The sequence below is a fragment of the Mustela erminea genome, unplaced genomic scaffold (assembly GCF_009829155.1).
Source record: "Mustela erminea isolate mMusErm1 unplaced genomic scaffold, mMusErm1.Pri scaffold_47_arrow_ctg1, whole genome shotgun sequence".
Classification (NCBI taxonomy): Eukaryota; Metazoa; Chordata; class Mammalia; order Carnivora; family Mustelidae; genus Mustela; species Mustela erminea.
In genome coordinates this window covers 7,550-24,714 of record NW_022476407.1, presented here as the reverse complement: position 1 = coordinate 24,714, position 17,165 = coordinate 7,550, and the positions used below count along the sequence as shown (strand labels likewise).

General features: G+C 40.5%; 1 long non-coding RNA gene across 1 annotated transcript; it reads right to left on the bottom strand.

Moving 5' to 3' along the window:
- Positions 1–658: 658 nt before the first annotated feature.
- On the bottom strand, positions 659–2,574 carry LOC116584016. Its single transcript, XR_004283011.1, has 3 exons — positions 2,207–2,574; positions 1,698–1,770; positions 659–905 (listed from the first exon to the last, which is right to left on the bottom strand). It is a non-coding gene; the product is annotated as an uncharacterized LOC116584016 (long non-coding RNA).
- Between the last annotated feature and the right edge of the window lie 14,591 nt (positions 2,575–17,165).

Genomic DNA, 17,165 nt, shown 5'->3' with positions numbered 1-17,165 from the left:
TCCACAACTCATCCCACAAAACCTGGAGTCAGTGGGCGCCCTAGAGTTCAGGGATCTTGGGGATACGGCCAATTAACGGATATAGGGCAGAAGAGACTTTCAAGGGAAAAAGGAGAACTCATTTGAGTTCCCAGGATTAGCTCATTCCACGCCCCCTTCCCATATCCAGACCTCCCACATGGGGCTCAACCTACCCCCCAGGTCCCTACCCTGGTCCACAGTGTCTACTCACCCACGAGGGAACCCCCACAGGTCAATCTCGCCTTCTCCTACCTCACCGCTGCATCCTGGGGCAGCTGGGGGCCTACCCACAGAAAGGTAGCTTCACCCCCACAGGATGATTGGTAAGGGAGGGTGGTGCCCCAAGCCCATTGGTTGCTGTGACTGCCTGCATCCAGCCACTGGAACTTATACTGGTGCCTTCCTGTATCTGCAGGTGGTCCTAGAGTCCCTTCCCACCTGTAGAGCTGACTGGGACACACAGGCATGGGAGGAGTTTGGGGCAGGGCCCCCTCACACAGGGCCCCTTCCCCTCATCCCTCTAGCTGCAGACCACCCTCAGAACCTTGCCCTTTCCATTCCTGCACCAACACTTCCTGAGGAGCTGTGCCTGGCTCCTGAACAGGTCAGCTGTTCATAGACCTTCTGAGGCTTGGGCTTCAGGAAATGCAATGGTTTCCCACATTTCCAAGACAATTTTAAGACCCAAATAGTAATGCTCCAAGTGGGAAGAACTCTCACCCCTAGAGTGGGCAGTACTTCTTAGACCTTCAAAGCATCCTCTAGGATGAGCCATTTGTGCTGCAATATATATACATGTGCTTGCTTCTGCAGGGAAGCTCCAGGATGAATGAGAACAACCGCCCTTCTGTGCTGTTGGAGTTGTAAACCAGGAATACTCTTCACTTAAAAAGAAAACATATTGCTATTATTGACACTAAATGACAAACCCTTTTAAACATTTTAGAGAGAAAGGAAGAGAGTTTTATTCAAACCCAAGTCAAGACAGCTGCCTGGGAGACACAATCTTCACAAAAAAGGGAGAGCCCATGGCACCTGGGTGGCTCAGCCTTTAGGTGTCTGCCTTCAGCTCAGGTCATAATCCCAGGGTCCTGGAATCAAGCCCTGCATTGAGCTCCACATCAGGCTCCCTGCTCAGTGGTAACCTGATTCTCCCTCTCCCTTGGCTTGTGTGCACTCTCTCTCTCTTAAATAAATAAATAAAATCTTAAAGAAAAGGAGGACTCCAGGGAAGGGACATTTGGGGAAAATTTCTATATTCTGTTTTGTTTGTACACATCATCATGAGGAAGAACATTCCAGAACTTTTTCATATATTTTCAGTTTGTGCAAATCAGTATGACTTTAATCTTATGGGAGCAGGAGAGGTTCTTCTGTTTTTCTTATCTTTATTTTTGCAATGGCAGTCTTTGGTGATATTTTTCTTCTCAAAGCAGATGTGAAATATGTGCTTAGGGCAGAAATAGGGCCTATGCTCTGAGGTTTTGCCTCATCATTTTGAGCTTGGTAAAATGTTAAGGGATAAGCTTCCCTGGGAGCCCAGGATCTGGCCCCATGGATGGTCAAAGATAAAAATTCCCATTATCATTCTAAGTACTTCTGAAGGGAAGAACTTGAGACAAAAGCACCTTTAACAATAGTACCAAGAAATCAAAATGATGTCTACAGAAGTTTACCTGTTCCATGGTCAACACAGATAACAGAAATGTTCACAGATGCTGGGGTCCTCCCCTTCTCCCGCCCAAATCTCTGAAGCACACAGATAATTTAAAGTCAGAATTTTAAGCTGTCTGGCACCATTCCCTTGTACTATAGAACAAAACAGGGTAGCTCATTGTCACAACACTAGTATTAACATGAAGTGTCCCTAAAGTTGGGTACAATGTCTAAGTTCTTTCCTTGCAGATTTTGACTAATGTAAGTCGTAGTCATACCATATAAACACTACGGTGGTTGGGAAGTAAGTAACCGTAGGTAAAGGAATAGTTCAGCAATGTTTACAAGCATTGTCTCGCTTTGTAGAAGAGGCTGAGCTGAGTGTTTTTAAATACTATCTCAGATCTGTCTTATAGAACATTCTGAACATACCAGAGTGTGAATTAATTTTAAAAAGGTAATTTCAGTAACTTTAATATCAGAAAAGTATTATAATGTCTGTATTCTTAAAGATCTTTGAGTATCTTACTGGAGGTCCTCCACTGAGATAATTATCTTAATGATCATGATGGGCAGAGGTTAAAAGCCAGATGAATCTGTTCCAGTTGGCCATGCAAGAAAACCCTGAGACTTGAGATGTTTTCAGATTGAGAAGACCACATGGATAGGAGGGAAATAGTACCATGTGTGGAATAACAAGGGATTTTGAATCAGTTTGGGGATGCCATTTAGGTTTCGGACACTAAAATTCACTCTTACTGGAGTCATCTTTAAGCCCCTATCTAACCACCTAGAAAATGTGCCTACTAAAATACCTACATCACAGTTAAGAAGTTTATGAGGGACAATTCCACAAAGAGCCACTGTTATGGCTCTCAAGAGCAGGTGCTCAGGAAGCCATGATTACTATTTGGGTTTCTTTCTTTCTTTCTTTCTTTCTTTCCTTCTTTTTTCATAAAAAGAAGACATGTTGAAACCATATTTATAATAGATGACTCAAGATGATTTTCAAATCTTAAGAAGGTCAAGAAGCTGCTATTTATTTCACTCAGAAATCATGTTGTTGGACTGGTGAGAACAATACAATAGCGCCATCATCAATAGGGGTGTGAAGCTTCCCATCTCCATATGACCATGTGGTCCCCACTAACTCAGGGCCACCAGAAAGGGCAGCTGGGGAGGGGGGCACAGGCCAAGGCTGCCAGGTATGACTGAAGCAGGAAGAACTCTGACATAAAGGCTTAAATCCTGCCTACCTCATTTATACTGCTCTTCAGAGATAGAGTGTCATTGTGAGCTCTGATGTAAGAATGGTTGAGAATCTCCATTGTGATTCCCTCTCTGACCCTTAGGATCTGTAGTAAAGTCACATTTAATTTTTTTAATTTTATTTTTGAATGTTCCAAGATTCATTGTTTATGCACCATACCTAGTGCTCCATGTAATACATGCCCTCCTTAATCCCCACTACCAGGCTCACCCATCCCCCCACTCCCCTCCCCTCCAAAACCCTAAGTTTATTTCTCAGAGTCCACAGTCTCTCATGGTTCATCTCCCCGTCCGATTTATCCCAATTCACATTTCCTTTCCTTCTCCGAATGTCCTCCGTGATATTACTTATGTTACACAAGTAAATGAAACCATATGATAATTGACTTTCTCTGCTTGACTTATTTCACTCAGCTTAATCTCCTCCTGTCCCATCTATGTTAATATAAAAGTTGGGTATTCAGAGGGACAAGATGGCAGGGAAGTAAAAGGAGGCACCTTTTCAGCCCTTACACCAAAGTGAGCAGATTACCTACCAAAGAACTCCGATAACCCATGAAATCAACCTGAGATCAGAATTATACATGTTGGATCTCTACTGGGGCATAAGACACCAGTGGGCAAGTAAAGCAGAGTGGGAATGGCGACTGATATCGGAAGATAAACAAAAGGGGGAGGGAGCCACCAAAGGTGATTGGTTGGAAAGTATTACCCCAATACGAGCGAGAGTGCCCTGCTTCTGGGGACCAGCATTAACTTGGAGACTGGTTGAAAGCACTCCAAAAGAGCAAAGGATCGCAGGGGGAAATTGTGGGAATCAGGGCAGCTAGGGACAGGGGCTTAAGTACCAAGTCCCAGGAGAGCCTCCCTGATCACCATGACAGCATGGGACTGGCATAAAAACAGACCCATAGACCAGTGGAACACAGTAGACAGCTCAGATATGGACCATCAACTCCATGGCCAAATAATCTTCAAGAAAGCAAGAAAAAATATACAGTGGAAAAAAGACAGTCTCTTCAATAAATGTTGCAGGGGAAACTGGGCAGCTCTATTTAGAAGAATGAAAATCGACCATCCACTTACACCATACACAAAGATAAACTCATAATGGATAAAAGACTTCAACGTGAGACAGGAATCCATCAGAATCCTAGAGGAGAACATAGGCAGTATCTCTTCAATATCAGCCACAGTGACTTCTTTCAAGACATGCCTCCAAACCAAAGGAAAAAAAAGCCAAAATAAACTTCAGGAACTCACCAAAATCAAAAGATTCTGCACTGCATAGGAAACAATAAAGAAAGAAAAGTGGAAACCCATGGAATAAGATAAGATATTGGCAAATGACAGGACAGACAAAAGGTTGATATCCAGGATTTATGAAGAACTCCTCAAACTCAACACAAACAAAACAGATAATCATATCAAAAAATGGGCAGAAGACATGAAAAGACACTTCTTCAATGAAGACATACAAATGGCTACCAGACACCTGAAAAAATGTCCATCATCACTAGGTATCAGGGAGATTCAAATGAAAACCACATTGAGATGTCACTTTACACCAGTTAGGATGGCCTAAATTAGCAAGACGGGAAACAACATGTGTTGGAGAGGATGTGGAGAAAGGGGAATCCTCTTACACTGTGGGTGGGAATGCCAGTTGGTGCAGCCTCTTTGGATAACAGTGTGGAGATTCCTCAAGAAATTAAAAATAAAACTTCAATATAACCCTGCAATTACACTCCTACGTTTTTACCCCAAAGATATAGATGCTGAAAAGAAGGGCCGTCTGTAGCCCAAATGTATAGCAGCAATGGCCACACTTGCCAAACTGTGGAAAGAACGAAGATGCCATTCAACAGAAGAATGGATAAGGAAGATGTGGTCCATATACACTATGGAGAATTATGCCTCCATTCAGGAAGGATGAATACCCAACTTTGGTAGCAACCTGGACGGGACTGGAAGAGATTCTGCTGAGTGAAATAAATCAAGCAGAGAGAGGCAATTATCATATGGTTTCACTTCTGTGTGGAGTATAACAAATAGCATGGAGGACAAGGGGAGATGGAGAGGAGAAGGGAGTGGAGGGAAATTGGAAGAGGAGGGGAAGCATGAGAGACTATGGACTCTGAAAAAGAATCTGAGGGCACCTTTTATTTCTCTTTGTTGTCTGATTCCTGTTGCTAGGACTTCTAATACTATGTTGAACAAGAGGGGTGAAAGTGGGCATCCTTGTCTTGTTCCTGATCTCAACGGGAATGCTGAAAGCTTTATCCCATTGAGGATGATATTTGCTGTGGGTCTTTCATAGATAGATTTGATGAAGTCCAGGAATGTTCCCTCTATCCCTATACTTTGAAGCATTTTAATCAAGAACAGATGCTGGAATTTGTCAAATGCTTTTTCTTCATCAATTGAGAGGATCATGTGGTTCTTCTCTTCTCAAATTAATTTGTCTATCACATTGTTTGATTTGTGAACGTTTAACCATCCTTGTAGGCCAGGGATGAATCCCACCTGGTCATGGTGGATAATCTTTTTAATGTGCTATAGGATCCTGTTTCTTAGGATCTTCTTGAGAATCTTAGCATCTATATTCATCAGTGATATTGGTCTGAAATTCTCCTTTTTGGTAGGGTCTTTGCTTGAAAAACAATCTGAGGCGTTTGAAGTGGCATGGGGGTGGGAGGTTGGGGTACCAGGTGGTGGGTATTATAGCGGGCATGGATTACATGGAGCACAGGGTGTGGTGAAAAAAATAATGAATACTGTTATGCAGAAAATAAATAAATTAATTAATTTTGACAATCTATGCAACAGTAAAAAAATTATCTGAGGCATTGATAGGGGGTGGGAGGTTATGGAAACATGTGGTGGGTAATAGAGAGGGCACAGATTGCATGAATCACTGGGTGTGATGCTAAAACAATGAATACGGTTACACTGAAAAGAAATGGGAAAAAAACAAAAAACAAAAAACAAGTATATGCCAATAAGCTAAGCAACCTAGGTGGAATGGATGCATTCTTAGAAAACTGTAAAATCCCAAAAGTGATCCAGGAAGAAATGTACAACCTGAATAGACTGTTATCCAGTAACGAGATTAAAGCAGTGATCAAAAACCTCCCAAAAGAAAGACCCCGGGACCTGAAGGATGCCCTTGCGAATTCTACCAAACTTTAAGAAAAGAACTAACACCTCTTTTCCTGAGGCTCTTTCCAAAATTTGAAGGAGACACTTTTTTTTTTTAAATATCAGTAAGTTTCTTTTTTTTTTAAAGAATTTATTTATTTATTTGACAGAGAGAGATCACAAGTAGGCAGAGAAGCAGGCAGAGAGAGAGAGGAGGAAGCAGGCTCCCCGCTGAGCAGAGCACCCGATGCGGGACTCGATCCAAGGACCCTGGGATCATGACCTGAGCCGAAGGCAGTGGCTTAACCTACTGAGCCACCCAGGCGCCCCGGAGACACTTTTTTTGATGCCAGCATTACCCTGATCCACAAACCAGGCAAAGACCTCACCAAAAAGGAGAATTTCAGACCAATATCACTGATGAATATGGATGCTAAGATTCTCAACGAGATTCTAGCTCCTAGGAACCTACAGTACATTAAAACGTTTATCCACCATGACCGAGTAGGATCTATCCCTGGGTTGCAAGGTTGGTTCGACATTCGCAAATCAATCAATGTCATAGAACAAATTAAGAAGTGAAAATTAGAGAACCACATGGTCCTCTCAATTGATGAAGAAAAAACATTGGACAATATCCAGCATCTGTCCCTGACTAAAAAGCTGCAAAGTATAGGGATAGAGGGAATATTCGTCAACTTCATAAAATGTTTCTATGAAAAACCCACAGTGAATACCATCCTCAAAGGGTAAAAGCTTACAGCCATCGCTTTCAAATCAGGAACAAGACAAGGATGCCCACTCTCACGAATCTTGTTCAACATAGCTTGTGATGTCCTAGCAACAGCAATCAGACAACAAAGAGAAAAAAATATATATCCAAGTTGGCAATCAAGAAGTCGAACTCTTTGTCCTCACAGATGACGTACTTGATATGGAAAACCCAAAAGACTCCACCCCCAAACTCTCAGAACTCATACCGCAATTCAATAATGTGGCAGGATATAAAATCATAGTACCGAAATCAGTGACTATCTCCTACATTATCAATGAAAATACAGAAAGGGAATTTAGAGAATCAATTTCATTTACTACAGCACCCAAATCATAAGAAACCTTGGAATAAACCAAACCAAAGAGGTAAAGGATTTGTACTTGAGGAACTAAAGAACACTCATGAAAGAAATGGAAGAAAACTGAAAAGACGGAAAATCATTGCATTCTCATGGATCAGAAGAATAAACATTGTTAAAATGTCTATACTGCCTAGAGAAATCGATACATTTAATGCATTCCAATCAAAATTCCATGAGCATCTTTAAAAGAGTTTGAACAAACACATGCCTCAAATTTGTGTGGAATCAGATGCGACCCCGTATTGCTAAGAATTGCTGAAAAGAGAAACAAAACTGGGAGCTACATGTTGCCTGATTTCAAGGGTTGCTATGAAGCCGTGATCACCAAGACAGCATGGGACTGGCATAAAAACAGACCAATAGACCAGTGGAACACAGTAGACAGCTCAGATATGGACCATCAAATCTATGACCAAATAATCTTCAAGAAAGCAGGAAAAAAATATACAGTGGAAAAAAGACAGTCTCTTCAATAACTGGTACAGTGAAAACTGGGCAGCTCTATATAGAAGAATGAAACTCGACATCTTCTTACACCATACACAAAGTTAAACTCATAATGGATAAAAGACCTCAACGTGACACAGTAATCCATCAGAATCTTAGAGGAGAACATAGGCAGTAATCTCTTTGATATCAGCCAGAGCGACTTCTTTCAAGATATGACTCCAAACCAAAGGAAATAAAAGCCAAAATAAACTTCTGGGACTTCATCCAAACCAAAAGCTTCTGCACTGCATATGAAACAGTAAGAAAGCAAAGAGGCAACACACGGAATGCGATAAGATATTTAAAAATGACCGTATAGAAAAAAGGTTCATATCCAGGATCTATGAAGAAATCCTCAACCTCAACACACATAAAACAGATAATTATATCAAAAAATAGGCAGGAGATATGAACAGACACTTCTCCAATGAAGACATATAAATAGCTATCAGACACCTGAAAACAATGTTCATCATCACTAGGCATCATGGAGATTCAAATGAAGACCATATTAAGATGTCACTTTACACCAGTTAGAATGGCCTAAATTAGGAAGACGGGAAACAACATGTGTTAGAAAGGATGTGGAGAAAGGGGAATCCTCTTACACTGTTGGTGAGAATTCAAGGTGGTGCAGACTCTTTAGAGAAGAGTGTGGATATTCCTCAAGAAATTAAAAATAGAAATTCCCTATAACCCTGCAATTACACTCCTAGGTATTCACCTAAAAGATACAGATGGCGTGAAAAGAAGGGCCATCTGTAACCCAAATTTATAGCAGCAATGGCCACGCTTGCCAAACTTCAACGGAAGAATGGATAAGGAAGATGTGGTCCATATACACTATGGAGTATTATGCCTCCATTCAGAAAGGATGGATACCCAACCATTGGTAGCAACCTGGACGGGACTGGAAGAGATTCTGCTGAGTGAAATAAATCAAGCAGAGAGAGTTAATTATCATATGGTTTCACTTCTGTGTGGAGTATAACAAATAGCATGGTGGACAAGGGGAGATGGAGAGGAAAAGGGAATGGAGAGAAATTGGAAGGGGAGGGGAACCATGAGAGACTATGGACTCTGAAAAAGAACCTAAGAGGGCATTGAATGAGCTGGGGTGGGAGGTTGGGGAAAGACGTGGTAGGTAATAGAGAGGGCACGGATTGCATGGAGCACTGGGTGTGGTGCTAAAACAATGAATACGGTTACCCTAAAAAGAATGTGGAAAAAAAAAAAACAAGTATATGCCAATAAGCGAAGCAACCTAGGTGAAATGGATGCATTCCTAGAAAACTGTAAAATTCCAAAATTGAACCAGGAAGAAATGTACAACCTGAATAGACCATTATCCAGTTAAGGGATTAAAGCAGTAATCAAAAACCTACCAAAAGACAAGACCCCGGGACCTGAAGGATGCCCGAGTGAATTCCACCAAACGTTAGGAAAAAAACTAACACCTCTTCTCCTGAAGCTCTTTCCAAAATTTGAAGCAGAAGGAATACTTCCAGACACTTTTTATAAAGCCAGCATTACCCTGATCCATGAACCAGGCAAAAACCTCACCAAAAAGATGAATTTCAAACCAATATCACTGATGAATATGGATGCTAAGATTCTCAACAAGATTCTAGCTCCTAGGATCTTACAGTACATTAAAACGTTTATCTACCATGACCGAGTAGGATCCATCCCTGGGTTGCAAGATTGGTTCAACATCCTCAAATCAATCAATGTCATAGAACAATTTAAGATGTGAAGATTAGAGAAACACATGGTCCTCTCAATTGGTGAAGAAAAAGCATTTCCAATATCCAGCATCCGCTACTGACTAAAATGCTGCAAAGTATAGGGATAGAAGGAATATTTGTCAACTTCATAAAATGTTTCTATGAAAAACCCACAGTGAATATCATCCTCAAAGGGTAAAAGCTGACAGCCTAAGCTTTGAAATCAGGAACATGACAAGGATGCCCACTCTCACCACTCTTGATCAACATAGGATGTGAAGTCCTAGCAACAGCAATCAGACAACAAAGAGGATAAAAGGTATCCAGGTTGGCAACCAAGAAGTCAAACTCTTTCTCCTCACAGGACATTCTTGATATGGAAAACCGAAAAGACTCTGCCCCCAAACTCTCAGAACTCATACCGCAATTCAATAATGTGGCAGGATATAAAATCACAGAACCGAAATCAGTGGCTATCTCCTACATTATTAATGAAAATACAGAAAGGGAATTTAGAGAATCAATTCCATTGATACAGCACCCAAACCATAAGAAACCTGGGAATAAACCAAACCAAAGAGGTAAAGGATTTGTACTCGAGATACTAGAGAACACTCATGAAAGAAATGCAAGAAATCCAAAAAGACGGAAAGCCATTCATTCTCATGGATCAGAAGAATAAACATTGTTAAAATGTCTATACTGCTTAGAGCAATTGGTCCATTTAATGCCATTGCAATCAAAATTGCACTGGAATCTTTCAAAGAGCTGGAACAATCACACGCCTCAAATTTGTGTGAAATCAGAAGTGACCCCGTATTGCTAAGAATTGCTAAAAAGAGAAACAAAACTAGGAGCAACACGTTGCCTTATTTCAAGGGTTACTATGAAGCAATGATCACCAAGACAGCATGGGACTGGCATAAAAACAGACCCATAGACCAGTGGAACACAGTAGACAGCTCAGATATGGACCATCAACTCCATGGCCAAATAATCTTCAAGAAAGCAGGAAAAAATATACAGTGGAAAAAAGACAGTCTTCAATAAATGGTGCAGGATAACTGGGCAGCTCTATGTAGAAGAATGAAACTCGACCATCCTCTTACACCACACACAAAGATAAACTCATAATGGGTAAAAGACCTCAACGTGAGATAGGAATCCATCAGATTCCTAAGGAGAACATAGGCAGTATTATCCTCAAATTCAGCCACAGTGACTTCTTTCAAGATATGCCTCCAAACCAAAGGAAACAGAAGCCAAAATAAACTTCTGGAACTTCATCAAAATCAAAAGCTTCTGCAGTGCATAGGAAACGTCAAGAAAGCAAAGAGGCAACCCACAGAATGCAATAAGATATTTTCAAATGACGGGACAGACAAAAAGTTCATATCCAGGATTTATGAAGAACTCCTCAAACTCAACACACACAAAACATATAATCATATCAAAAAATGGGTAGAAGATATGAACAGGCACTTCTTCATGAAGAAATACAAATGGCTATCAGACAGCTGAAGAAATGTACATCACTAGGCATCAGGGAGATTCAAATGAAAACCATATTAATTGTCACCTTACACCTTACAGTTAGAATGCAAGAATGCTTTCTTGCATTCTAACCTTACAGTTAGAATGGCGTAAATTAGCAAGACGGGAAACAATATGTGTGGGAGAGGATGTGGAGAAAGGGGAATCCTCTTACACTGTGGGTGGGAAAGTAAGTTGGTGCAGCCTGTTTAGAGAACAGTGTGGATGTTCCTCAAGAAATTAAAAATAGAACTTCCCTATAATCCTGCAATTACACTGAGGGGTTTGAAGTGGCATGGGGGTGGGAGGTTGGGGTACCAGGTGGTGGGTATTATAGAGGGCACAGATTGCATGGAGCACAGGGTGTGGTGAAAAAAAAATAATGAATACTGTTATTCAGAAAATCAAAAAATTTAATTTAAAAAATATATGCAACAGTAAAAAAATTATCTGAGACATTGAAAGAGAGGGGTTGGGATGTTGGGGAAACACGTGGTGTGTAATAGAGAGGGCATGGATTGATGGAGCACTGGGTGTGGTGCTAAAACAATGAATACGGTTACACTGAAAAGAATTTGGAAAAAGAACACAAGTATATGCCAATAGCTAAGCAACCTAGGTGAAATGGATGCATTCCTAGAAAACTGTAAATACCAAAATTGAACCAGGAAGGAATGTACAACCTAAATGGACCATTATCCAGTAACGAGATTAAAGCAGTGATCAAAAACCTCCCAAATCAAGACCCTATGACCTGAAGGATGCCTTAGCGAATTCTACCAAACTTTATGTAAGAACTAACACCTCTTCTCCTGAAGCTCTTTCCAAAATATGAAGCAGAAGGAAAACTTCCAGACACTTTCTATGAATCCAGCATTACCCTGATCCACAAACCAGGCAAAGACCTCACCAAACAGGAGAATTTCAAACCAGTATCACTGACGAATATGGATGCTAAGATTCTCAACAAGATTCTAGCTCATAGGAACCTACAGTACATTAAAAAGTCTATCCACCATCACTGAGTAGGATCTATCCCTGGATTGCAAGGTTGGTTCGACATTTGCAAATCAATCAATGTCATAGAACCAATTAAGAAGTGAAGAGAGAAGAACCACATGGTCCTCTTAATTGGTGAAGAAAAGATTTGGACAAAATCCAGCATCCGCTCCTGACTAAAACGCTGCAAAGTATAGGGATAGAGGGAATATTCGTCAACTTCATAAAATGTTTCTATGAAAAACCCACAGTGTATACCACCCTCAAAAGGTAAAAGCTGACAGCCTTTGCTTTGAAATCAGGAACATGACAAGGATGCCCACTAAACCACTCTAGTTCAACATAGCATGTGAATTCCTAGCAACAGCAATCAGACACAAAGAGAAATTAAAGTTATCCAAATTGGCAACGAAGAAGTCAAACTCTCTCTCCTCACAGATGACATACTTGATATGGAAAATGCAAAAGACTCCGCCCCCAAACTACCAGAACTCATACAGCAAATCAATAATGTGGCAGGATACAAGATCATGGTAGAGAAATCAGTGGCTTTCTTCTACATTATCAATGAAAATCCAGAAAGGGAAATTAGAGAATCAATTCCATTTACTACAGCACCCAAAACCTAAGATACCTGGGAATAAACCAAACAAAGAGTTAAAGGATTTGTACTCGACGAACTAGAGAACACTAATGAAAAAATGCAAGAAAACGAAAAACATGGAAAACCATTGCATTCTTATGGATGAAAAGAATAAACTTTGTTAAAATGTCTACACTGCCTAGAGTGATCGATCCATTTAAGGCCATTCCAATCAAAATTCCACCGGTATCTTTCAAAGAGCTGGAACAAACACACGCCTAAAATTTGTGTGGAATCTGAAGCAACACAGTATTGCTAAGAATTGCTGAAAAGAGAAACAAAACTGGGAGCACCACGTTGCCTGATTTCAAGGGATACTATGAAGCTGTGATCACCAAGAAAGCATGGGACTGGCATAAAAACAGACCCATAGACCAGTGGAACACAGTAGAGAGCTCAGATATGGACCATCAACTCTATGGCCAAATAATCTTCAAGAAAGTAGGAAAAAAATATATACAGTGGAAAAAGACAGTTTCTTCAATAACTGGTGGAGGGAAAACTGGGCAGCTCTATAAAGAGGAATGAAACTCGACCATCCTCTTACACCATACACAAAGATAAACTCATAATGGGTAAAAGACCTCAATGTGAGACAGGAATACATCAGAATCCTAGCGGAGAAAATAGGCAGTAATCTCTTTGATATCAGCCAGAGCGACTTCTTTCAAGATATGTCTCCATAGGCAAAGAAAACAAAAGGGGAAATAAACTTCAGGGACTTCATCAAATTCAGAAGCTTCTGCGCTGCATAAGAAACAGTCAAGAAAACAAAGAGGCAACCCACAGAATGCAATAAGATATTTGCAAATGACAGGACAGACAAAAGTTTGATATCAAGGATATAGGAATAACTCCGAAACTCAATACACAAAATACAGATAATCATATCAAAACATGGGCAGAAGATATGAACAGACACTTCTCCAATGAAGACATACAAATGGCTATCAGACACCTGAAAAAATGTTCATCATCAATAGGCATCAGGGAGATTCAAATGAAAACCACATTAAGATGTCACCTTGCACCAGTTAGGATGGCCTAAATTAGCAAGACGGGAAATAACATGTGTTGGAGAGGATGTGGAGAAAGGGGAAATCTCTTACACTGTTGGAGGAAATGCAAGTTGGTGCAGCCTCTTTGGAGAACAGTGGGGAGATTCCTAAAGAAATTAAAAATAGAACTTCCCTATAACCCTGCAATTGCACTTCTAGGTATTTACCCCAAATATAGAGATGGAGTGAAAAGAAGTGCTATCTGTAATCCAATGTTTAGAGCATCAATGACCACGGTTGCCAAACTGTGGAAAGAACCAAGATGCCCTTGAAAGGAAGAATGGATAAGGAAGATGTGGTCCATATACACTATAGAGTATTACGCCTCCATTCAGAAAGGATGAGTACCCAACTTTGGTAGTAACATGGACAGGACTGGAAGAGATTCTGCTGAGTGAAATAAATCAAGCAGTGAGTGGCTATTATGATATGGTTTCATTTATGTGTGGTGTGTAACAAACTGCATGGAGGACAAGGGGAGATGGAGAGAAGAAGGGAGTGGAGGGACATCGGAAGGGGAGAAAAACCATGAGAGACAATGGACTCTGAAAAATAACCTGAGGGCTTTGAAAGAGCGGGGTTAGGAGGTTGGGGAAACACCTGGTGGGTAATAGAGAGAGAGCACGGATTGCATGGAGGACTGGGTGTGGTGGTAAAACAATGAATACAGTTACACTGAAAAGAAATTGGGGGAAAAAAACAATATATGCCAATTAGCAAAGCAACTTAGGTGAAATGGATGCATTCCTACAAAACTGTAAAATCCCAAAATTGAACCAGGAAGAAATGTGCAACCTGAATGGACCATTATCCAGTAATAAGATAAATTCAGTGATCTAAAACCTCCCAAAAGACAAGATCCCGCGACCTGAAGGATGCCTTAGCGAATTATACCAATCTTTAAGAAAAGAACTAACACCTCTTCTCCTGAAGCTCTTTCCGAAATTTGTAGCAGAAGGAAAACTTCCAGACACTTTTTATGAAGCCAGCATTACCCTGATCCACAAACCAGGCAAAGACATCAACAAAAAGAAGAATTTCAAGCCAATATCACTGGTGAATATGGATGCTAAGAACTCAATAAGATTCTAGCTCCTAGGAACCTACTGTACATTAAACAGTCATTCCACCAAGACCGAGTAGGATCTATCCCTGGGTTGCAAGGTTGGTTCGACATTCACAAATCAATCAATGTCATAGAACCTATTAAGAAGTGAAGAGAGAAGAACCACATGGTCCTCTCAATTGGTGAAGAAAAAGCATTTGACAAAATCCAGCATCTGCTCCTGACTAAAACGCTGCAAAATATAGGGATAGAGGAAATATTCGTCAACTTCATAAAATGTTTCTATGAAAAACCCACAGTGAATACAATCCTCAAATGGTAAAAGAACCCAGCCTTTGCTTTGAAATCAGGAACATGACAAGGAAACCCACTCTCACAACCCTTGTTCATCATAGCCTGTGAAGTCCGGCAACAGCAATCAGACAACAAAGAGAAATAAAAGGTATCCAAGTTGGCAACGAAGAAGTGAAACTTTCTCTCCTCAAGCATGACATAATTGTTATGGAAAACCCAAAAGACTCTGCCCCCAATCTACCAGACCTCAAATAGCAATTCAAGAATGTGGCAGGATACAAAATCATGATACAGAAATCAGTGGCTTTCTTCTACATTATCAATGAAAATACAGAAAGGGAAATTAGAGAATCAATGCCATTTACTACAGCACCCAAACCATAAGATACCTGGGAATAAACCAAACCAAAGAGGTAAAGGATTTATACTCGAGGAACTAGAGAACACTCATGACAGAAATGCAAGAAAACCAATGAGATGGAAAACCATGATTTCTCATGGATCAGAAGAATAAACATTCTTAAAATGTGTATACTGCTTAGAGCAATTGATCCATTTAATGCCATTGCAATAAAAATTCCACCGATATCTTTCAAAGAGATGGAACAAGCACATGCCTAAAATTTGTTTGGAATAGAAGCGACCCCGTTTTGCTAAGAATTGCTGAAAAGAGAAAACGGGAGCACCACGTTGCCTGATTTCAAGGGTTACTATGAAGCTGTGATCACCAAGACAGCATGGGACTGGCATAAAAACAGACCCCTAGACCAGTGGAACACAATAGAGAGCTCAGATATGGACTATCAACTCTATGGACAAATAATCTTCAAGAAAGCAGGAAAAAATATACAGTGGGAAAAAAGGCAGTCTCTTCAATAAATGGTGCAGGGAAAATTGGGCAGCTGTATGTAGAAGAATGAAACTCGACCATCCTCTTACACCATACACAAAGAGGAAATCATAATGGATAAAAAGATTCCTGTCTCAAGGTGAGACAGGAATCCATCAGAATCCTAGAGGAGAACATAGGCAGTAATCTTTTGATATCAACCACAGCGAATTCTTTCAAGATATGTCTTCAAAGGCAAAGGAAACAAAAGCCAAAATAAACTTCGGGGACTTCGTCAAAATCAGATATTTACAAATGACAGTACAGACAAAAGGTTAATATACAGGATCTATGAAGAACTCCTCAAAATCAACACACACAAAACAGATAATTATATCAAAAAATAGGCAGAAGTTATGAACAGACACTTCTCCAATGAAGACATACAAATGGCTATCAGACACTTGAAAAAAATGTTCATCATCACTAGGCATCAGTGAGATTCAATTTAAGATCATATTAAGATGTCACTTTACACCAGTTAGAATGGCCTAAATTAGCAAGACGAGAAACAATATGTGTTAGAGCGGATGTGGAGAAAGGCGAATCCTCTTATACTGTGGGTGGGAATGCAAGGGGTGCAGCCTCTTTAGAGAACGGTGTGGAGATTCCTCAAGAAATTAAAAATGGAACTTCCCTATAATCCTGCAATTACACTCCTAGGTATTTAACCCAAAGATACAGATGGCGTGAAAAGAAGGGCCATCTGTAACCCAAATTTATAGCAGCAATGGCCACGCTTGCCAAACTGTGGAAAGAACCAAGATGCCCTTGGAAGAATGGATAAGGAAGATGTGGTCCATATACACTATGAAGTATTATGCTTCCATTCAGAAAGGATGAATACCCAACTTTTGTAGCAACCTGGACGGGACTGGAAGAGATTCTGCTGAGTGAAATAAATCCATCAGAGAGAGTCAATTATCATAGGGTTTCACTTATGTGTGGAGTATAACAAATAGCATGGAGGACAAGGGGAGATGGAGAGGAGAAGGGAGTGGAGGGAAATTGGAAGGGGAGGGGAACCATGAGAGACTATGGACTCTGAAAAAGAATTTAAGAGGGCATTGAAAGAGCAGGGGTGGGAGGTTGGGGAAATACTTGGTGGGTAATAGAGAGGGGACGGATTGCATGGAGCACTGGGTGTGGTGCTAAAACAATGACTATGGTTAAACTGAAAAGAAATGGGGAAAAAAGTATATGCAAATAAGCTAAGCAACCTAGGTGAAATGGATGCATTCCTA